Here is a 24501-nt window from a genome sequence, read left to right as displayed (position 1 = left end):
TTTCGACGAGAGGCGCGCCACGCTGTCACGATATTGTAGCACTGTACGGTGTTGTAACGAACGCCGCAGTTGAGCGGCGTAAAGCTCCGTTACTAGGAAGCTTGCCGTGAATATCTTCTTACTTTACTCAGACGACCTTGTTCAAGTTGGAAACTTTGACGGCTACGAGCAAAAACCGAACATCGTTAAAAAAGTCAAAGAGGAAACTCGAAAGTACAATCAATAGCTTTAGATACCGTAGTGTTGGGTTTGTTCTTATTTCGAATCTCGGTGCTTTTTTCCGGTCATATTAATTGTGACATACGATACGAGGCCTATGAAGTAGCAGGATAGATTGTATCGAGTTTCTAGTAAAAGCGATATCTTTTACCATCGAGCTTTCTCGTGTATCCCAGCAACGAAAAATGTTCGCTTCCTCGGTCTTTTAATAATCGACGACAGAACTACATCGTGGCCCATTTATTCTTACTTCGCGCGTCCATTTTCATTTGGCTTTTGGCCGGCTAAAAATGTACATCGGTCAACGAACGGACGAGATAACACGATCCAATACGATAACCGTGTGATTCTAAATTATATCGAAGGTATTTAAATCGCGCAGAAAGGTGAGAATGGATAACTCCAGCAGATCGATTGGCGTACGTCGGTGGTCTAACGGTGCAGCAACCGCAGTGGCAATACCGACGATAATAGCAAATCCACGAATGCTCTGTATAGAGTGAGTGACCAGCAATGGCCGGTAGTAGTAGGAACCCTGGCACCAGCTTTATTGTTAGCAGGTCTATGTATGCGGCCGGGTTCCAGCCCCTCGGCTCTTGTCGCTTTTGCGGCAAAATGTACCCCCGTTGCTGTATTCGAGTCGACACGCTGGTTGTAAGCAGGCTGGCTACGCGCGGACGCGTGCATGTGACGTTATGTACACGCTGGATGCTAGTTTTTGTTCCTCCCTTGGTTTCGAAAAATATCTCGTACATGCTTGTAAACAATTTAAGAGGCAGCGGCTGCTGAAAGCGATGTTGCGTATCGGCGAAAGGAAAAATTACATGATAAAAAGCTGGGGAAGAGCGAAAAACACGAGGAGTACGGGACTTTGGTTGTCCAGCTACTTTTGCCAAGGGAGTCGGTCCAACTCGTGAAATTTTATATTCGACTCCCTCGAAGAACCGGAACATCCAATCTCAGAATTACACATATTGATAAGCATCGAATCTTCATGGCGACGCTTACGTTCTACGCGTAATGGTTTCTCGTTGCACCGTGAGAATATGTACATAGAATTAGTACAAATATTCTAAATGGAAAGTTTCGTCCAACGATATATCCTTTTTGATGTACATCAGATTTTGAATGCAAATGTCATAGGATCGCGATCGCGTTAACATACGCGGCAGCCAATTGGATGATGCGTATTTTTCATTGGTATGCCAGAATGGAGAATGTGCATACGAAGAATTAAGAGAAACAGGGTAGTTGGGCCAGCGAACGAGTACGCGGCTTCGTCCATTTGTCAATTTGAAACGGTTTTCTGTCGACAGTGCGGAATAATTTACCGTTGACCGGTCTCGTGACATTGCCTTTTGCTCGTCGTTCGTTCGGCGCGTGTGTAAAAGCGAACGGATCGTCGTGCGACTTTTCGACATTGTTAATGATACGGATGTACCGGGTTGACACAAATACTATTGCTTAAGTTCCGTTTCGATATCGAATGAAATCGATTGCGCGTATCGTTGGTGCACACGAGCGTACCTTGGAATGAGAGCTGGCTTTATCGACGTAAAAGGTTCGGTATTAAATTTCACAAGACTCTGTCTAGAATTTAACGAGGTGTTTCTGCGCGATGCTCGAAGGCAGAAATTCGATGTAACGTGTATAATAGCGTATATACAGAGACGGACAAGAGAGTAGCGAGAAGAGGCAACCGTGTAAATACATAGTCGGACGAGATGGTTCTAGCATGGAAGATCGAGAGGGGCTATCTTTTTGTTAAAGGACCGACCACTTTATCGATCTTCTGTCGAGCCACACACAAGATCCCTCATTCTCGGCGAATCGAACGACTGCCGAGGGATTAGGAGGAGAAAGATGGAACAGGGTTGTGTTACGTGTCACGTGACCGTACGTGGAGAAGGCGGAGAGTCCAAGGTCTGCAAGAATGTTCGGAGGAAATAAGAAGGGACGAAGTAAAGGCACGAAACGAGAGTACCAAGAGAAGATTCATCGTTGGCAGGCTGCCGTAGTTTTTCTTTGCGGTGAGACTTCCTTGCTATCGGATATCCTTTCTGGTCTCCGTTTTGAAGCTCTTCCAATATCGGTCATGCCGCGTGAATCGAACTTTTTCACCGTCCGGACGATGGTCTCTCGTTCTCGATTTAATTGGTTTTCTTTCAATGGGCGTTCATCGATCGTTTCATCGATTTAACGACGGTAATTAGTTAATTCGATTACTCGTGTTTCGCTGTTACACTTAAGAAGCAGTTGGCGCGTTTCCGTACAGCACACGAATTTCCCCGGATCACGAAAGAGGATCGAAAATTCGAGCAGGTATTCGACAGATCGGTAGGATGCAAGTGTTTTCTGGAAGCGGTGAGGATCGGTAGATGGGAACGCAGAGTAGCGCGGCGTCGCGTCGCGTCGTCTCAAAACTACTTAGCAACTTCCGAAGGCTCTCTCGGTATCGACGTTGAAGAGTTAATTTTAACTTTATCTCGGTCGAGTTTGAGGCCTTCCCTCTTCGGAACCGCCACGGAATACGCCGTTATATATGTGCTGGCAGAAGTGGTGAATAGGAGAGCCAAGACAGTGTTCATAAGTTTCATATAATATCAGCTAGACCGTCCAAAAGAGATAAGTCATCGCAACGAAGCGTGCCAGACGAAATTGTAGCCGAAAGGGAGGCCAGGCTTTTTTTTTTAAAGTTATTCAGGACATCGTTAAACATTTCGATATCCGATACTTCGATACGATAAAGAACATTCGCACGTCGCTCGAAGAGTCGTTGCGTGAATCTTTGAAGCTTGACTAGCGCGGCTAGTACGAACATGCCGGTTGAATGAAGTCGACGTCCCGAGTTTCTGCGTTTCGTTTCCGAACGAAAGCGGATTTCAGCTTTAGACGCAAAATGTAATACGACACAGAGGAATGTGCCTTATGGAACGCAAACATTGGATTTACGCGTTTAGAAAACTTCGATTCAAATTTGTCATCGGATACAAATACTTATAAAATATAGCTATATAGTATTATAGAGTTGTTATACAGTACACACACAGTACCACTGCGAAGTACTTGCAGATCTACTCATATGCTTCGAGTAGAGAAATCGTAGATAGTGGTGTTACAGTTATAAAAAGAAAAATTCCTTAGAAGGAGTGAGAACGAAGTTTATCGAAGGGAATGTGCATTTTCTATATGCGTGGAAAGGAAGGGGAACTGGAGTATAGATGCAGAGAGAGGTCGCTAGCTGAGAATTCCGAATCTGTTGGCGGGAAGAGTGATTGATTGGCGAAAATTACTGACAGATTGATGGAAATTAATGGAAACCGCCTGTGAAAATTAATGGCTCGACTCTCGTGGATCACGGGAAAGTTAAAATGCCACTCGATCCGCGTACACGTATAAATCCACCACTCGGTTCGTATGACGCAGATATCAGTACGCGCGTGTAAGTATGATTAAATTTATGTGCGGCTGCAAAGTATCGGAGTTAACGATCCGCTGGTCAAAACGAAAATCTACCAGAATTTGCTCCCGATTAAAGTGCGTTTCCTCTGATATACCATGTCGTTATCGCCAGCATTATCGTTACGAATTAGTTCGTAATTTCTTTGAAACATCCAAATGTTGTCGTAATGACTCGTGCATCACGAGTTTTCAGCCCAGCGTACATATACCTGCATATCGTGTTGTGATCAAGGGCAAGCGCTGATTTAGAAATTCATAACAGTTCGCATAATTACGAAATACGTAGCCACGCGTTTCGAAATGGGAGAACACGGCATACTGCGAAATTAAATACGGTACGATGTATACCGATTCCCCGGTGTGTCGTCGTTTATACTTGTAAATTTATCGATGGAGTACACCGGTGAAAACGGTCAGCAAATCTTTTTTCTAGCTACGGTAGCGATCTATTTCCCTGAGATTGTACGATTCTCTTTATTTTTTCACCGACTTAACATTTCGTATCAAATGATCGCGCAAAGTTCCAACTTTGACAGCTATAAAGCACGTCGCAAGTATGTTTCGCATGTGCCCTAATTTTACGATTAAGTCCTTATCTTAAAATGCGAAAGTGTTTTACAGGTGTGACCTGGTCCGTTTTCATATTCTTCTGTTGTGAATAAGAAGTACAATACTATTGAAATAACAATATTTAATCACGAAGGATTTCTGTCGTAAAAGCATCTCGAAGTTATTCTTTATAGTTATTGATTTTTCAATGATAGTCGAAAGTATCGGGAAATTAAAAAGTTCCTAGGAGACTTGTTCGTTTTCCATCTTCTCAATAAAGATCACGGAGGACAAAGCGCACCGACTTCTTCTCGCCTTGTTGTCTGACTCGATCTTTGCGGATCAAGGTAAAGGGATGGCGCGGCCAAAGTCTGAAAAGCGCGCTAATACCAACTAACGAAACGACTCGTTAACCGTTTGACTAAAAAAGAGGGATAAATGGTCATCCTATCTGGAAACGAATAGAAGTAAGGGTCGAATTTCCCGATACGAGTGGGTGGAATTCCGATCATTCCGTCTCTTTTAATATTGCAATGGTCAGGATGATCTGACACGATAGGCGCAAAACATTTTTCCAAATATTTTTACGTGTGCACGTTATAAAGTTTGTCGATAACGACCATTATATATGCTTCTATATAAAAATTGATACTGCGATACACGTGTATATAGGTCGAAATCAAGCGATTGCTTCGTTGCGCGTGCGTATCAATTCAGCGAGTTAAGTCAATTTGACGATTTGTTCGCAAACAAGCAACCTTTTTAAATCGGATAAAGCGAGAACTTTCTGATACAGAAATCCTCGATGGCTATAAATTTTTGAAACTATCGAATTTGAAATTGAACTGGCACGCCTCGGTACAGTATGGTGTAGGATGAATTAATTTTCACCGTGAGTTGGAAGACCAGGCCGGTTATACATATGTATAGTTGAGAGGACAGGCTGGTAGAGGCACTGGAGAAGTAGTAAGGGAGCATAACTTGAAAGGACTGGAACTACAACGGGAACGTCGAATGTCGCTCGGAATGAAAATTGGTATAGACGTCGTTCGCTTGCACTAGTCCATATTGTATGACACCGCGAAATTCAGATGATTTATTACGTAATATCACAGCTACGCTCGGAGATCCCGATTTCCTCCTCCGCAATTTCGCCGCCACAGCTTCGCTACGCTATATCCCCCTTCCGTGATCTCGCAGATTCCTCTTCTCCCCTGGTCGTTCTACCTTTCTATCGGTATGGCGCTACACTTGGAGACCGTCCAATTGAAAATTTGACTTTAAAAAGGATTTATCGACTAGAACGAGATGCTCGTGCTTCTATTCATATACGATCAACTTATCGCGATAGCTTCGAAAATAATTTGAAAACCGACGTCTATCACGCGCCTGTTTCGTTTCTTATCGATTTAATTTCCTTGCAATATTATTGGGGAACTTGGAAAGCGCGAGGAAGATGGCTGGAGGCGTGGCGCACAGAGCTGCGCGAAACGTTAACGAGGATCGAGCGAGATCAAAGATTAGCAGAGTCGGTAGATTCGACTTGGAAACATTTCGTCAGGGTTGCAGCTGAAGCGAGATGTTCACCCGTTCGCACCAACGAAACTGAAGAACATCTTCCAATTTTCGTCTGGATGTGATGTAGGTCTTAGCCCTTGGAAGCTGAGATGCTCGATACGTGACGGCATTATAGATTTTGTACGCGAAAAAGGTCGAGTACAGTTACGGAATGATAACATTTTCAACGACGGCCGATCTCAGGATTCTCTCTGTCCTTTTTTTGTTTTGGATATAGCGAGCCAGCAGTAGTAATGTGCTCGCAGCTGTTCGCTCACGCTATAGTGATTTACTTTTTCGTCTTCTGATGAGTAGAGATGGATACGGTGGTGCGAGGATTCGCCTTCTAATTTATAGATATACAGGGTGGTTGGTAACTGGTGGTGCAAGCGGAAAGGGGGTGATTCTACGCGAAAAAAGAAATCGAAAATATAGGATAAAAATTTTTTTTTTTAATTTTTCCATCGAAACAACGATCTACAGTGAGATCCGTTATAACGAGACGTGATAAAGTGCACGCGTACCCAGCGAAAATTCAAAGACGATTCTCTTGAAAACAAAGCCTCAAACGAAAAATTTGTATTCTATATTTTCGACTTCTTTTTTCGCGTAGAATCACCCCCTTTCCGCTTGTACCACCAGTTACCAATGACCCTGTATACGTACGTACGTATCAATTGTCTTCAGCGTCTTGTTACATAAAGGGTAATAAGAGTTCCAAATTAATTTGAGTAATAGTAAACATGCCATTTGCAAAGGAATATTTCATATTACGTTCGACTTGGAGAATATTAGAATATTGCGGTAGAATATTATTCCGAAGCAAACGGTTACGCAAATAGAAAGGAAAACGCATAGATTTCTTGTGTAAAGATGCGGAATTCTGTGCCAACGGTTTTCGCAGGGCAGATCGGCACGACCCTTGTGAAACATTTAAACTGCGACCTTCTGTTCCCTCTGTTGCGAGATCAAAGATTTCTTCAATTTCGCTGAGTGAAATCGGTAATTTTAATGGGTAATTTTAATTTTCCTATAACTAAATTATAGAAAATTTATCGACGTCGCAGGTTAAACTAAATACACGTGTACTTTACTCGAGGGATAACGATAAATTGACGTTACGATGCATCGACTTTGTCGAGATTTTTTAAATTCTTGCTCGTATCGTGATCGCTTCAAAGTTAACGTATCACGATCCATCGAGTTTACTACCAAACCAAAATTGAAACCGTGTCGTATCGATTAAAAGCGAACTTCTCTTTTGTTTGTTTCAAATGCACGAATCTTATCCGACAAACCTTCGCTTATTCTTCTGAAAATATTCGTCTTGGACAGCTTCGATCGTCGCGGTTCCATTTTGTGATATTTTTCATCGAGATTAACTTTCAAATTTATTTGAGCGTCAATTAAAAATATTCAACGGACGTTTTTCTGGAAAATATTATGTTGCCAGCTTTTCACAAATTAGATCTCGTGTTACAGTCTCGCACATTTCGTTCTAGCTAAAACTAGGAAGATAATATGTATATGTACGTGTAAGTACAGGCACAGCTGTTTCTTATTATCTGTAAGTTAAGTCTCACCATAGCGGTACATTTGCAGAGTATCGTTAGTCACATATCAGCGGTTTAGGATTGCGGCCTTACATACCCTGCAGCATAGATTGCTTCGTAAAGTAATTTTACAGCTGTAACTATACGATGCGGAACAGACATAGCTACTTGTCAGATGCAACGAAGATATGCAAACACGATATGGAATTGGAGTTACGGACTAAAAACAATAAAATTAAATAGAAGGTAATCGTATTTGCTACCGTTCTAGCTTTTACATTACCGGTAGAACATACTCTTCGTTGTATTATATTAATTTGAAAAAGAGTGATTTGTCATTTATAAACCGAAGAAAGAAAAAATAACAGATTTAAGTAATTACCGCCATAGAACGGCATTGCTGAAACTCAAGACGCTTAAATCGCTTAGCACGTACCTGAAGCACAATATGCTTTTGTGTAAACTATTCACGCGCAAATATATTGCACCACAGCGTGACTTATACTTCATTTGCTCGGCTAAAGATTAACGGCCATTAGTCAATATTAGCTTTTAATTAGCATACGCTCCTGCTTCTTTAATTACGTTGCATTTTGATAGCAATTTCTTCGCTATCACGAACGCAAGCGTTTGCCTTGAAAATACGTTTTTTCAATTTTTATTCTATTACAGAATAGTAGCGACTGTAATTAAGCGGCAATGTTGAAATAATTTTGATTTATGTTCTTTTTTTTTACACAAGGGAAAGTTTTGGAGGAAAGTTTTTGAATTTCGCATCGCAATCTATCCGGTCGAAACGTGTTCGTGCTTTTAAATAGTAGAGTTAACGTATGGGGATGTGAAAGAATTCCTGCCAATTTGATTAAATTTCAGGTTTTTTAAATTTCAAGTATCTCGCTCAAAAGTGAAAGCTAACAAGTTGGGATTAGCTTCGTTGAACGCCCTCTTCGTTGCCGCTGACATCTTCGATGAAACTCGAAAAGTTTCTCAACGTCATTTACTTCGCTTCCATTCACGCTCCTAAAGTAATCAGCTAGATTACCGGCGCATCGTTCAATCCTCTGTCGAATTCCACGTCTTCTTTCTCCGACGACGTTTCATGGATTCCTGGTAACCGTAACTGACAGCATTAACGATCAACGTCATAGCGTATAAAATTTATCAATAGCGCGTCTCTGTTCTTAACTCGATAATCAAAACTGTTATTGTTAGTGGTGCCAGAATCGAGATCGTTGGACCAAAAAGGGAGCAATAGCGCGATATGTATAGAATCACGTCTACTAAAGATCCGTAAATCGTATCGCAGTGGCAGGTGACCTCGCGTTTGCTGCAATTCGTCGTCGCGCAACGACGTGACGGTATGCTCGGCGAGAAGAATGTCGGCTCGTAGACAATGAGTTGGATCGAAAACAGAGCATCGTGTATTCTCAACGGTAAACTCGCGAAAAGGTTATACGTACGTGTTTTACCACGATAGAAGCAACCGAACGTTGTCACAGAGAGATTTACTCGCGTGCCGTATGCCGCACAAGTTTTCTAATTAAGTATACCTAATGAGGAAACGCGCTGCTTCGCAGCTCGTGTAAATGGCAAAGACTGCATCCTCGACTCAGCTCGGCTGCGCGTTACACCACTGCATACAAACCGCCACCATTTGTGGCAATACTGGTGGAAACTGACGAACTTGTGTTTGCTTATGGCGCGAGCGACACGGCGTGGCGTACCATCGAGATGAATGAGACAACGAAAAGGTAAGAAAGTGCTACAATGTCAGAGGAATGTAAGCTGTGTACGCAAAACTGACAATGTCAGATATTGGTATACATGTATCATTACGGAGCGCGTATACAGATGGGTAACAAGAGAACACACATACACACATACGGTGAAAATAAATTGTCAATGGCGCAAAGAAAAATACATACATCGTTTAAAGTCTGAGTCGACCACGTTACATTGACGTTATGGACAATTTTTTGGAAACTGTAGTTTTGCGAACGAGGCTTGCTCGCGATAGAATTGAATTTCGCAAGCTGCCAGAAAAGAAGTTCAGCGGAAAGGGAACTTCCTGAGATGATAGTATGCACAGCGTTCTCCGCTGTTCTTTAGCTGTAAACGTTGCCAACGAAAACTTTATCTTTATTAACTCTCGCTCCAATCCACTCGCACTCTATTTTCGTTTAGTTGGATTTTCGGTTGTCCCGACATGTTTCTTAAACTAAGAGAATAACGTCGGGGATTAAACTTGATTATAACTTTAGAAAAAGAAACGAGACCAACAGCTTTTGATTGGTTCGAAGTTTCGTTAGAGGAAAGTCAATTTTGTCAGAACGTATATATTATATTATGCTCGGTAACATTACAAATTGCGTATGAGATCCTGCACGAAAGCCTGCACGACGCCCTTTTTTCTTCTAATTTTCGGGGAATATAGTTTTTCTTTCTTTAGATGGACGAGAATCGTGGTAATTCGTGCGGCTTATCGTTCGGTCTCGGTCGTTACGTAGAAAATCTCACAAGTTTGCTTGATGTTTCGTAGTTGCCAAGCACGCGAGGGCCGGTTATCGTTCGACGTGTTCCGACAATTGCGACTACAATTAAAGGCTGAATTTCACTGGTTTTCTGATCGTTAATCCAATACCCCGAACGCGACTGGGAAGCGGCCGATGAACATGTCCCGCTATATCGACGCATTTCGGGGTTTTATCGACAATTAAGATAAGGATCGTTGAGGTGCGCTATGTGTGTACACTTAACGATGTTCTATCATTTCATTCTGAACGCTCTCCGGTCCAATTAAAATGGCAATTCACCGAGCAACCCATTGCCTACAATGCCCATTGAGTCATCGTTTACCGATGGCTATGCTTCTATTGCTTCCCCTTCTTGTTATTTCTTTTTTTTTTTTTTTTTTTGAACATATTCTTAAAGCGTTTAATGGGAGAAGAGATTAGCCGGCGCGTGAAAGCAAGAAATCGATGTTTAACTCGGCTGGAAATTAATTACGCGTTTCGCCAATAACATTAGCGGTTTCCGTCAGGTACACGAACCACGTAAATAATGAAATTACGGCTGCTGCAAGCGTGAGTTGGAGATTTATAACGCGTCAGAGGTCGTAAATTTTCACGCAGGCAGAAGAAAGACACGATTTTGGCAAAGATTTCTCGGGATGAGGTCAAAGGTCAGAAAATTCTATCGATCCAAGACACTTCTGGTTTAAAAGTATTTGATGACGCGCGTTTTCAACTGCAATTGGAATCCGTCTGAAGGAACGTGAACATTGAAGAGATGAGGGCTTTGAGCGAAATGAAAAAAGTTTGTAACTAGATTACGTGCTTAACGAGAAGATTGACGCGTATTGTTCGCTCCATTAAGTTCATTCGGAGCGGTTTGTCGGATTTGTTAATTCTGTCGTCGCGATGACAACCACTTCATTGACTAGTCTTTTGCCTTCTTCCTTACTGCCTTATGCCATTGCCACTGCCATTGTTACCGATTGCGTTTATCGAATGAAACTAGATCGTCAGGAATTCTACGAGTTTACTCGTATTTGACATTTAACCCGCGTAATTTGTGCAAGACTCATTTACAAGTTTAACGAGAGGTGGCTGCCTGGTGCACGTGCAAAGACCGTCGAACTTCTCTTCGCCGTATTTTGTTGATTAGGAAAATTTGGCGTCCAAATTTCCTGGTTGTAGACCAAATTCCTTTGATCTCCCTTTCAACTGTCACGCGTGTTCCTTTTCATTTTTCTCGCGAGTCGCAACTTGAAGTATGAGAAGCGAAGCTTCCGTCGAGTTGGAGGACGAGTTTATCGATCAAGAATAGTACTAAATAAATGATCAAAATTCTCTTCTTTATCTCGACGTCGACACAGCGTTGGACCGTAGATTTTTCGATTCAACGAAGCGCGTCGAAGTTTCTGGAAATCTCATTCGACGGACGGAGTTACGCGACATCTACGACGGATACTAGACTTCGACGTCTTATAATAAAAGTTACGTGTGTTCGTTTTGTACAGCGTCCACGTACGTGGGATCAGATCGACGAGGTTTCGTTGGTCGTAAGACGAGAAATTCTTTCGCCGTTAAAAACGTCGAAGTTTCCATTTCTGTTCATGGAAATCAACTTTACGCCTTATGCCTTTTCACGTCCGCGTGTCTTGTCCAAATCATATTTCTATCTGCGTGGATAGCGATCCACTCTTCTTTTCATTATCCGGCAGAAAAAACTTGCTTCACACTGAATTTAATTTCACTATGGGTCTCGCCATCCAGAAAGATGTGTCCATCTGTTGAGAAAAGGTACATATTTGACGTTTTACAGAAAGAACAGACTTCTGTGATAGGAGAGGAGATCGAAAAAAGATCTTTTCTCGATAGAAATTCTCGCGAACGTATTGTTCCACTTTCACTTTCGTTGGTTCGTCTCGGTTTTCGTGGCTGCTTCTAATGCCAATTCCATCGAGGGTTGAGCTACGCCCCGACGATTCGAATAACGCCAAGTCTAGCGCGCATGGTTAGATTCGTACCGATAGTGCTGACACTCGGCTGCACCGTCGTGTCGGCACTTCTCTATCTGGTTTAATTTCACCTTCGAACGAACAGATGGAAAAGAAGTCGATGAGAGGCGAAGAAAAAAAGGAAAAAGAGAAAGAGCCGAGGAAAGATAGACCGCGTATCCAAACTTACATGGCATGGCAGCCTGACAATGCACACACAGAGAATCTGTTTCACCCAGTTATTTCCCCGTAATTCTACCACTTATTTTGATAACGAGATGTCATCGAATGAACAATCACGACCGACTTTGGGTTTTCCTTTTTCCTTTGTAGGTGTTAAAAATCGTTGCTGTTACTTGACAGAATCGCTGCACGGTGTCGCAAGCGGGCGAGGAAAATATTTCTCCGTTGTATTCTCGGATCTCGTGAAATATAAATCCCTTTTATCCGCGGGCACATAAAGAAGTGTGTGTTTTTCACGAGTAAACGAAAGTTTGCCGTGGTACTCGGCTGCCGACAAGCGAAACCTTAATATTCGCCGAGACCGAAATTATATTCGCGATTGCAGCACATTCTCGGTCTTCTTCTATAACAGTAAATTGCACAAGCTGCGCTGCGTGTCTCTCGATGGATAAAAACTAATTGGCTACGACCCTCTTGCTGTGCACGAGAGAACATTATTTTGGAAATTCAGCTTTCTGTCATGATTAAATGGGAAGTTAGACGTTTGTTTAACGAGATGGCCGGTGTTTCGATAAGTTGCTACGAAATTACGATCTCTCGGCGGAACCGTAAACACTCTGAGCTAAAAATTCCCACGAAACGGAATAACATGGAACGATATAAAATGGAAAACAGGCAAGCTATCAAACTTTCGTTTGAGTTTCGGTTTAGTGGTCTTACTACGACGCCTGGACTAATGAGAATGCCAGAGCATTCGGAATGCAAGTACACATCGGCAAGATGGTCCATGTCCGCGTCGATTCGAAGCTTGTTTAGGTTCGGTAAACAAACGCGCAGTTACACCACGATTAAATCATCGCGCCAGATGCTTAAGCGGTGTCCACGCTACGTCTCTACGTCGCGCTGGGTCGCGCTGCATGAGCCCAGCAGCATCGATTTATCGATTTCCTCTCTTTCGAATCGTTATGATGCGCTGCAACGAAAGGACAGCGAAAGAAATGTCGCATTTCGTTGTACTTTACCTCGATTATGGACGATCCTTTGTTTCTCATGAATGGCCATCGCATTGGAAAGGAAAGCTGTCCGAACCCGAACGACCATTCAAATTATCCGCCGACAGTTTTACGGTCGTGTAATCGCATTAAGTCGTTTATTCGAAAAATGAACGCTTCTCGCTCGATGATCGTGATACGAACGAGAGGATAAACACAACGCGATGTATAATTTCGAGAGAATGCATTAAACGTGCCAAGAAGAATATTTTCAACGATACGAAACGTATGAAATGATACGAAGAATGCAAGGGCGCAGATATTCAAGATTTATCAGAGAACCGCAACAAGTTGTTCATTGTGCTATTTGAACGAGGAGATTATAACTTCATCGTTGTTGTATTAATTTTTACAGCGTTCATTTAAAAACCTTTGATTATTCTTATCAAACCTTTGATCATCTTAGCACACCTTGTAACTTCCAATTCCGCTTTCGCATATCGTTGTAAATTCTAGTATTATACTGCAAGGTATTTGTGTTACGTTATAAGAACGTAATTTGAAAGTAAAATCACAGAATTTTGAAAGAAAACGTTTGTTTAAAAGATAAGTAGTCAAGGGAAACATTTTGGTACATTGAATTTGATTTTACGAACGTTAAATTTAAACGTTAAATTCCGTCATACCAGGCCCCGGGCCTTTCTCGTATTATGCCGACGCGTAGAACCTTCTTTTCTTCATTCCTTCGCTCTCACGCGAGGGAAAGGGACGTAGCGTCCGAAGTAGTAAAAATCTTTTATACAACGGATATTTCGTTTCTTCTTCCAAAGAAGCAAGGAAGTGCATTAGTCAAAGGTTGCGAGACGGTTCGAGAGCTCGTTTCCTTTAAGCAAGCGCATTAATAACAACTAATGGATTTCATACATTATGTCTTTTTTAGCAATTATGATCGCTAATTATCACCGTGTTAGCTTCTGCCTTATTCCCAAGAAGAAATGCGTACCATAGACGCGTTCAAATAACAAACAACGATAATAAAGTGTAGATTGTCAGATTTCAATATGCATTATTACGTATTATTGCGTATTATTACGCATGTATACGCGCATTTGCAATACAAACAACGATACGAAATAATTCCCAAGCTTGGTTGCCATTAGAAGAAAACGAATGAAACGAGACAAATTTAGCGAATGTTAGAAATAATACGAATTTCAGCCCTTTATATGTCTCTTTGCGATGCAAAAGGATGCAATATACATAATTCGACACGGAATAAAATACTACAGAGTTATAAGAGTAAAAAATTCGCGTAAGAGGCCGCGCGCCGTAAAAAAGAAAAAAAAAGAGAGAAAGGAAACGGAGGGTTGCTATTTCTTTGACTCACGTTATAATTATTTCGCTCCATATTCGCCGTAGGCTACTCTCACGTTCCATCAGCATGTTTATGCAACTTGGGCCTTGAAGAAGATAATTTAGCAATGACACGGTGCGTCGACACGCAAAGAAACGGATAAAGGGACATCACGCGAGAAGGTAAAGATAGATGCAAAGAGAGAGGAATTGATAAAATAGGGAAAAGGGAGTAAGTGGGAGGAAAAAGAAGATGGAAAAGGGAGAAAATAGAGAACGAACTCCGATCCCTGAAAAGCGAAGTAATTAGCAAGAATGCCCTAGTAAATGTTACTGCCTCTTCGAAACAGAAATTCTCGCTGCGAGCCAGAGCTTGTCCTTTTATCTTGTCTGCGAATATTCTAATGAATGGTCGGGGAATTTCTCCGATGCATTGCCAATCGATATTAACAGAGGTACTGGAAGATGGAACGCGAGAAATCTCGAGTATGATGGGTCGTGTTCGCTCGATCGAAATACTTCCGCCTTCGTATTTTCGATACCTCCGTAATATTTAATGCGCTTGTTCGAATAAATGGTAGTAGCTTTCGTTGTCTCGCGAGAGTACGCTTCAACTTCACCGCGCAAGACAAATTCAAATAATCATTCGGGCATGAAATGTTTCGTATTCCCTAGAAAAAAGATCGGAAGCCTGATGAGGAGGGGTTTATATTTGACAAGGTATTCGTATTCGCGAGATTGTTCTCCTAAAAGATTCAACGTTTCAAGCTGCGCACCAAAATCACGTGCACAGACGTTCGTCGGGTTAACTCGGTTTGGTGAATGTAGCCGAATGTATGAAATTTCAGAGACGCTCTCCAGTTCAAGAGATTGAATTGATTCTTGAAATTCGTAGAATTCTCAATAGAGATAGCATTGGAATGTCGATCAAATACTATTTTCAGCGAAGCAAATTGAATTTGTCAATGATCGAATTAGTAAGCTCGAAGTTAATCGAATCCAAAACGTATTGCCATCAGTAATTTGTCATCGAATACCAATCAATCTCGTTCGGTCAAAGCCAGAAGAGGTAAGAAACGTTCCTTGTCATCTATCACCGTTAAAACGATCGTGGCAAACAACGAACCATAATTTTGTCTTCTACCTTGCGGTTTCGCTGGAACATCAAGACTACGAATAATTACGAAACTGACGTTCTCTCTTCGCTAATTCGTAAGTAAAGGCATTGGCCGAACAACAATGAACGCGCCAAGCTCTTTTCGATTTCTTTCAAACACTTGGTTTATGATCCTGCTTGTATGAGTTACTTTGTGTATCTACAAAGTTTCTTAAAGGATTTTTGTTTTACATTCGAGATCCCTGAATATCCGATTGAAATACTTACTAAACGAAAAATCAAATATATATAAATCCGAGATTTTCATACCACTGTTACATAGCGCGGTAAAAAAATTATGCGGAATAAACAGCTTAGATCGTAAAAAATATTAATGAATTAGCATTAATGAATTTATACGTGGTTTTGCGTTTGGTATGTTTGTAATATGTAACGTGTCTTTCGCAGTGACGCATACGCTTATTATTACGTTGCCATCTGCAAACAATTATTTGCCACCAAATATTTGGCAGACCAACTTCACCTCGTTTCTTCCACAAGTGTACTTAAGCAAACACGTATTTGCTTGAACGCATATTGCACGTAAACACGTCATAATCATTCTGTGATATTACGTCGTTTAATTTTTGTCACATCTTTTACAGGAAAAAGTTTCCAAGTTATATCGCTCCTTCTTTTCGTCGATGCATGCTGAAACGGCGGACCGAGGTAGAAATTACGTTTAAATCAATCTTTCTAAAATTGAACGGCAAATCGATTCGTATCTATATCGAATCAGCCAACACGCTTGGAAAATTTGATAACAAGGAAAATTCGCAGATCAGAATGGTACACATAGTCATGACATAGTTGAACACTGATGCGAAGATAGATACAGCCCATTTAATTAAACGCCACGGTGATTGCCGGTTAATCGCAACGTCAATTTGAAGAGCGCATTGTTAAGATTATAATGACGAGGAAGCTGCGTGGTAGATGGCGTATGATTTCTATTCATCGCAGATTTCACACGTAATATTGAACAATACCATTATTCGTTAGGGGTTTCGTGTATACTGCTATCATAAATCGTAACAGATAGTACATACTTGGAAAGAAGCCGCTGGTTTTTAGATGTATCGCAGAAATGTTTTCTGTGGTGAATAGCGGTTAACTGATTTTCGCAAACAGGATAGAAGGAAGAACGAAAATGACATCGAAAATAAAGACGTTGCCCGTGCAACCTCGTACTCCCATTTCTCTGATCTCTTAACTGTCCGAACTTTCACGTAAATTTCTGCACTTTAGTATTTGCATTGGAAGCAACGCCTAATATATGTTAATATATGTTTCATGAAAACATACAAAATCAGACGATTTTTACATAATGCTCAGCTGAAAAGGGAATGCGATGTGAATAAAACGCGGAGAATACGTCGGAGAATAAAAGCAGTTGCACAGGCTCGTCCTGTCTGGTTAAACGCGGTAACAGCGACTGCGTAGATACTAGTCGCAGTGACAATGCGGATTATGGTCGTGTATGTTGATTCGAATCCCTCGATTCGTATGGAAAGAGCAGTAATAATGCCGATTGGTTTCCTATCGTTGTCTCTCACTGTGGGCCTATGCTCGTACTTTTCTATGCAGTAGAAATGTCATATTGCGTGCGCTTCCGTACGCGTTTCTCCATTGGCTGAAAAAATTCGAAAGAAGGAAATCGTATTGCGGTAGCAACCCTATCAATTTGAATAAAAAGTCATTGGACTTGTGTGGTCCATCGACGTTCTTCGTCGCGTTTCTAAAGAAGGACATAATACAATCCATATGACAATTTGGAATAATTAAAAGGCGAAAAATCGAAGTAACGCATGACGTAGGAAGCGTATGAAGCCTTAGAATATTCCTGCAGAGATACGCGGTAAGAATATAGAAGGATAATGCTCCGTAATTTGTTTTGAGTACCGTAATGTTGGAATTTTTACTCGACATAGCGATGAAAATCGATAAAGATACTGGTGCAACGAAAAAGCGATGCTGGAAATTTGCATACTGTCGTTTACGGAATAGAAAGGGAGAAAGTCATTTAAAATATTCGGGCGTTTTAATAAAATATTGCAATGCTGTACGGACAGAAATGAAAAATAACAGATCGTAAGTGAGACTGATAATCGTTCGAAAATGAATACATATATCAGATAATGAGAATCAGACAGCGAGAAACGGAACGTAACTTAAGATTTATTTATACTCTCGCTGGAACGTGTAAGATTTACGAATTGGATCTTGCATGTTGTTGCTTAGAGATAGGATGGAGGAAAGTGCCGATTCCCTGAAATTAACGTATACCCGAGAGGCAACGATAAATCACGTTGTTGCATGGAACCTCTGTATCGTGAATCTCGGCGAGAATTATCTAGGGTATTTTAGCGTATTACTTAATACACTAACGAATTACAAAGCGTTAGGTTTATTTGTAGTCGCGCCACGCGATAGACTGGTTCGAACTGTGTTGACAAGCGAATTGATAGAAATCCGAGAAGATAATGATCCGAAAGATTAATCGTGGCCCTTCTGATGGACGTTAAAAAGCAAACGTATCGTCGTTTATCGCGCGATTAATAGGACGAGAGAATTGGAAACCAGGACGCAGAGGTGAATGATCATTGAACTGGCGCAAAAGCGGCCCAATCGACATATAGCGCGTCGCCGTAGCGAGATCGATGTATCTTCTTGCTCGCGTAATCCATCAATCGGCCGCTGAAGACAATGGACAGATACCCTTCGTATTAGCTTCCTATCTTCAATACGGCCCTTTCTCCGGTATTATAACGTCACTCAGGATTTCCGGGTCGTTTCATCGCTATCCGGTCGATGATAATCCTCACCCATTACGCATGCAGAGATTCCTTTCAGTTCTATGCTGTGCTCTTTCTCTCTCTCTGTCTTCGTGTTGCAAACACCTGCTCGACTCTCAACGTCGGCAAGTCTCTGTGTCTTCTATCCGTCCAGTATCCTCTTTGTTGTTTTCTCAAAGATTGCTGACGAGTTCCTGTAGATGCGCACGTGTCTCTAAACCGATCCACTTTTACAGCCAGCCTGTACAATTATATTACGTATGCAACATTGCAATTTGCATTTGCTCTGCGCGTACAGTTTCTCGAGCAGAAATAGTCGGTACATGCTGAAGCAAGGAGAATACTTATCGGCACATGACCAACGACCGACCAGTTACGTTACTACAGACATTACGTTTCTTGTTAGCATTTGCACGCTTAACCTGCTAATCTCTTAGTCTATTACTTTATTCTCCACCTCTTTTAGACTTCTATTTTTGCCTCTCTAATTTTATGGCTTGCCTAAATTTCTTCTTCGTCATTCTTTACGCTTTAGGTTATTCGAGTGGTCTTTTGCTCCTTTAGTCAGCGCTCGCCATTACCGTCGGTTTTTTCTCGCCTTACAATGACTATTTAACAAGACATTTTCTCGAGTGTCGTTTGCCAGAGTATTTACCATCCTGAAGTTACCAGTTAAAACTTCCACTTAGAGAATATTCTTTTGTATGGCAGAGAGTTTGCACGGTAGAGATCTTCGAAAGCAAACTCTGCCGTTGTAATCGCTTACACGAACACCACTTACAAACTCCAAACCATGAAGTCCTATGATGTACTCGTACGCGGTTAATCGTTGTGTGGTTAACAATACGTTTACCGGAAATGCCTTAGAGTCTATTTACTGGCAATGGGCTCGTATCATGAAATATTCCAAGAATGCTTTCGCTCTTATGGTTTAAGGAGGGGAGAGAGAATAGACGCAATCTAAGTTTGGACCAGCACGAGCTGAGGAAAAGTTCCCCGTTAACTGTTTGGCTTTACGAGAACGGTGTTGGCTCTTATCCGAAATTTCCGAGCGTTCATTCGATTTTTGGAAAACACTCGTTTCAAGCGTGTTAACAGCAAGTGTCGTGTTATAGTTAAATATTGTTTTGACAGCAATGAATCGCGAAACATCGCTATCAAAAGATCATCGATTCCTTGAGCCTGAATGTACAGGAATTTTGACTCGGTAATTCGATCTTAATTAGAAGCATGATAGAGTGAGCATTTCCAATGCGATCATTCCGACGTCTGTCCTTTAAGCAATTTCTGTAATTAAGTAATTCCAAGCGAGCTGTAAGTCGAAGAGTAGCTAACCGGATTTCAAACGCTACTAATTATTAATTGTGCCACTGACAGCTAATTAACAACGTGTCGAATGATTCAACGATGCCAGTCTTAAATTCGACGATTAACTCCTCAATTTCCAAGAAAACTCGCAAGGCGTCCTTGCGTAACTATCTGAGACAATCGGTGTAGCCGTAAAGCGAAAGGGCCGCTTGAAAACAGCCAAGAGGCGAAAGAGATGAAAAAGTAGTAGAATTCGTCACGGTAGACGCGCGTATACACGCGGCATGAATTCAGACGAATGAAATAGTGGACTCGTAATGCTGGCCACAGAACGAGGGAGCTTGAAATTACAACGTAGATTCGTTGTCGTTGCCTCGAAACGACTGGGGAGGCGGAAAAAGCGCTAAAGAATAAAGAGGAAAGGGAAGAAGGAGACGCGACACCAGTTAGCTACTACGCGTACGTAAATGGTGTAGGAACAAGAAGCCGGTGTGACTGCAGCTAACCAGACGAAGAAAAAAAAGAAAGGAGAAGTGCAGAAGAGCTAAGCACTGCATTTAATCTACCGTGTTGCATAAATGCATAATCTCCGCAACCTCAAACCGGCAGGTAACAGATGCTTCTTCCCGCTTTGGTGTCTCGTTTCTGAACTTAGTCGTGTCTACGGTTTACGTTGTTCAAAAGAAGATTTGTTAAAAGGCGAAGAGACCGTCAAAGAAATCTGTTTCGTACGGCCCGTCACCTTTGTACGAAACGTCTGTCTCTGCTCCGTTTTTATATTCCACAGTGTAGTAACAGTTTAAAATATCTTTAATTTAAACGGTTTTAGAAATACTCTTGTCGTTATTTCAATAAAATTCATAAACCGATAAAGAACGTTATATCGCTATCTCTCGTTATTTCGTCGACGAATTTCTGATTCACCCTTCGAGCTACGATTTCTCGCATGATATCTCGATAAGGTAATTCGCGTGAAACGTTATTATACCGAACTCCCAGCAGTCCATCGTACACCAGCAATGCTCGATGTCGATGCTGTTCACGTTGGACCGATTTCGAGTAATGACGCATTAAGTTCTCCCATTGTCAATAATTAGGACAATGCGCTCTGTGATAATCCAATAACGTTCACTCAATTACGCGCAAGATCCCTTAATCTACTATTTGTGGTTATCGTGCGATCGCGACGAACACGAGAAACCGTCGATCTTCGATGGCTACAAAATCTACTGCTCTTTGTGTTTATCTTCTGCATACAGAACATCTTCTTAGTATAATACCTAAATAAATTCTAATTCGTATTAGATTTGGACGTGTAACGACTATACCTATTCTGCAACGAACATTATTGCGTTTGTGGATCTCCATCATTATCCTGAATCGTAACTAACTAAAGCACGGTGTTTCGTAGAATCGACGAGAGAGAGAGAGAGAGAGAGTGAGTGAGTGAGTGAGTGAGTGAGTGAGTGAGTGAGAGAGAGAGAGAGAGAGATAGAAAGCGAGCGCACGCGAGATTGCGAGAAACCCGTACTGGGCTAGTTGCAGGTCAATTTAATCCTGGACGGTAGTTCGAGTCCACTTAAGCACCTGGTAAATAGATTCCGATCGAGTAGTACCTATCCTGGATCCCTGCAGACATTCGATTCTCTCCGCTCTACTCTCGATCACTCGCTCTTATACTCCCGCTATCCTTCTCTCTTCTCAAACTATCTATCTGGAATTGTCCGCCATCGGCCCTACCTCGTCGTCTCCGTCTTTCGCGTTTATCCTGTACTCGTTAAAGACAAAACGAAGAGTATTTGGAGTACAGTCGAGTTAGCATTCAAATCAATATCCATTCATCCTCATCGGCTCGATAATTCTGCTCGGTTATCTGAAATAAAGTCGATATAGTCACAGGGAGAAAAAGGGCTGATAGCTCAACGGCGTGATTCAGACGCGATTCGAAATAAAAGGAAATCGAGAAAACAGAGTGGTGGAACGTTGTACGGGGCGAGTACTAATGTTCGTCCTTCATGATTTAACTTGAGAGTATTTTTTCTTGTCCGATGTATGTGCGATTCGCGATCTTTTCAACAGCGCGCGCTCGTAAGAGATATTTCCATTTTGAAATAAATGTAACGATTAACCGGCTATTCAGTGTAAACGCTAAGATGGATAAAGGATAACTAAGAAGTTGGTCGACGCTTTGATCTTTATTTCTATAGGAATAAAGCGAGAGGGAGAAACAAAACATTGACCTATTCTCGTTGATTGAGAAAACCTTCATGGTAATTGCCATACGTGCAAGCGTGCAACTATTCAGGACCAAGTTGAGTAATTTCTATAGGAATTTGAGTCTTTCGTTGACATTTTAATTACTAATGAACAGCTTTTAATTAATAGAGCTATTTGTACGGAACATTATTATTAACGTTATTAGTTGAGCTTTTGTGAAAATTTGTGTAATCCGAATTACTTTTGCAGCTATTAACGCTTGCTCTGCGATGTTGAAAATTTTAACCAATACTCTTCTCGATGACGAATCGATGCGTGTTAGTTCTAATGAAAACTTAATCGATATTTTACAACCGAGGAAATGTAGAACGATGTAGAACAACGTAGAATTTGCGAATGAGCGTTCATAAAAGAAATTGAGCGTAAGATAGAAAGAGTTCCGTGCTTTGGTGAAACGTCCGTCACCAGGACGGATAAAAATCTTGCGAACGAAAAGCGATGGCATGATTCGATTGGACGACAGCTGCCAGCCGACGCGACTTCTCTCTGACGATAATTACGTTTGCGTCAACGTGCGATTCTTTTTCGCGACGCGGTTCCCCCGAGGGTACGTCGATCGGGTGCGGTCGTGCCGTTGTCGTCGTCGTCTTCGTTCTCGTCGTCGTCGCGTCGTCGTCGTCAAAAATAGCCACGTAATTGACCGATTTCTCGTAAACTACTGACACGTCAAGCTTGAAGCATATTTTGCTATTTTCTGGTTCGTTACGTCGACCTCTCGATACATTTTCGTGCAACACACGTGACTTTCATGGCTGTTCGTTTTTCGCTTCAATTCATTACTTCGATGAATAATGATGACGTTAGACAGATCAGTCCGTTGTTCTTTCTACAACACGCGTACAAAGTATATCGACGTATTTCGAATCCGAAAAAGATTTCCTTTTAAACAGCTGTATCTGAAAGAGTTTATTTCTTTGACGTTGCTCCGAAGATGATCAGACATACACACATCGATTAGTGCACAGTGACTGCACATGCATTCACTGCCACGTAGGTGGCAGCCGCGCGATAATACAAAGGCGACATCTCCTTGATGACACGCCCATGTTGCGGCGACGACCACCGAAACTGTCCAGAGGAATCGAAGGATTCGCAGAGTATCAGCAGTCAAAAGTTTACTTACAGAGGGGTAACGCAAAGCTGCGGATAATCTCAACTTTCCTCGACAGGAAAAATTCTGAGATTAAAATTTAATTAACGTCGTAACGCCTCGTCGGATCGTAGATGAAGCGTAATTAAAGAGCAACAAAGGGACTGAGCAGTCTACTGGCAAGTATCGCGAAATGACAGTTTTTAGAATGTCAAACGCATAATGAAAAGTATCTATTCTACAACGAATTTAGCGAAACATTTGGAAGAACGTGACAAATACGAAAGCAATAGGGTCCTTTAGAAAAAGAAAGAACGTGACTGTATCTCGATACGGATTCCAGAAAGGAAAGGCAGGGGCGTTTAAACTCCACTTTGGGTTCTTTCGGTGACCCTTGGTGTGCTGCATCGAGTTAAAGCAAGGAAATCGTGAGAGTTACGATTGCCACGGATAAATAAATGCAACGGAGTGTCTGTGCACACGATGGACTTCGAAACGGAACTCCTTCCACCGATCCTACCGGTTTCTTCATTCCTTTGTTTCTCAGGCTTGTTTATCGAGACATTGAATGGGAGAGGGCCGACTCTCTAACTTTGCTTCTTTTCTATCCGTTTTTCTCTGACGCGGCCCAGCGCGCGGGAGGAATGTTTCTTCAGATCGTCGCATTTTTCTTCCGTCTCGGTTGCATCGGTCGTGCTCTTCTCTCCTATCCTCCTCATTCCCCGTCTTTTTCCTTTTGCGTTCCTTTCTCCGATTCCTATCCACTCCTTGCTGTTTTCGTTGCACCGGATGTACCACAGTTCACAATCACTCTCCGACTTCCTTCATTCGTTCTCTGATTATTGATCCTACTCTTTCCATTTTCTTTCGTTCTGTTCGCGAGACTCTGAGCCGAAGGTGTTCGCAACGAACCACTATTTTTCTCTTCTCGAGTCCTCTTTCGTCTGCTTTTGCTTTTCATACGATCAAATTAGATTCCAAAATAGTACAGGAATATTTCGGTTGCACGTTCGACGCTTTTTCACAGGAAATATGCAGCGCCAGCCAATCTCTTTCAACTGTGTTTCCGTATCTTATGAATTTCCGAACAATTCTTGAATTCTTGAGTTTTCTGTATTTTAAACTTACGAACTTCTAAAGGCAATACGACTTCGGTTAATTTCGAATTTCGTCGTTTTATTTCATTGTCCGCGTTTGGGACAATCCGAGCATTCCAAATTTCTAAAGGCAATAGCTGTCAATCGCAGCCGCGTGTCTCTCGATCTATGAATACGGACGTAGCGATGTGACTCAATATTTGCGAAAATGTTCGCTCGGTATATTTTAGTTCGGCCGTGCGGTTTTGCATGGGAGGCTCGTAATCCCGTGCACACACATGCCTTACTGTCTTCAACGAGGATACTCGCAAGTTCAATCGATACCAATGGAATCTTCACGGCCATCAAATATTCCGAATAATTGGATTAGGCGAGCCGAGAATCCTTGCGAAAAGATTCTTCCGTTTTG

The 24501-nt window shown here is 41.8% G+C and overlaps 1 protein-coding gene across 1 annotated transcript in view; it reads left to right on the top strand.

Moving 5' to 3' along the window:
• The first annotated feature begins 8757 nt into the window (after positions 1-8757).
• The window catches only part of LOC126866085 (zwei Ig domain protein zig-8-like), a 107146-nt gene continuing 91402 nt past the window's right edge, over positions 8758-24501 (top strand). The window contains exon 1 of the mRNA XM_050619199.1: positions 8758-9091. The gene's annotated coding sequence lies outside the window, so the exon portion shown is untranslated. The remainder of the gene's footprint in view (positions 9092-24501) is intronic.

This window comes from Bombus huntii, chromosome 5 (genome assembly GCF_024542735.1).
Source record: "Bombus huntii isolate Logan2020A chromosome 5, iyBomHunt1.1, whole genome shotgun sequence".
In the NCBI taxonomy this organism is placed as follows: domain Eukaryota; kingdom Metazoa; phylum Arthropoda; class Insecta; order Hymenoptera; family Apidae; genus Bombus; species Bombus huntii.
The sequence above is the reverse complement of the archived record's forward strand: the minus strand, read 5'-3'. Positions and strand labels throughout refer to the sequence as shown.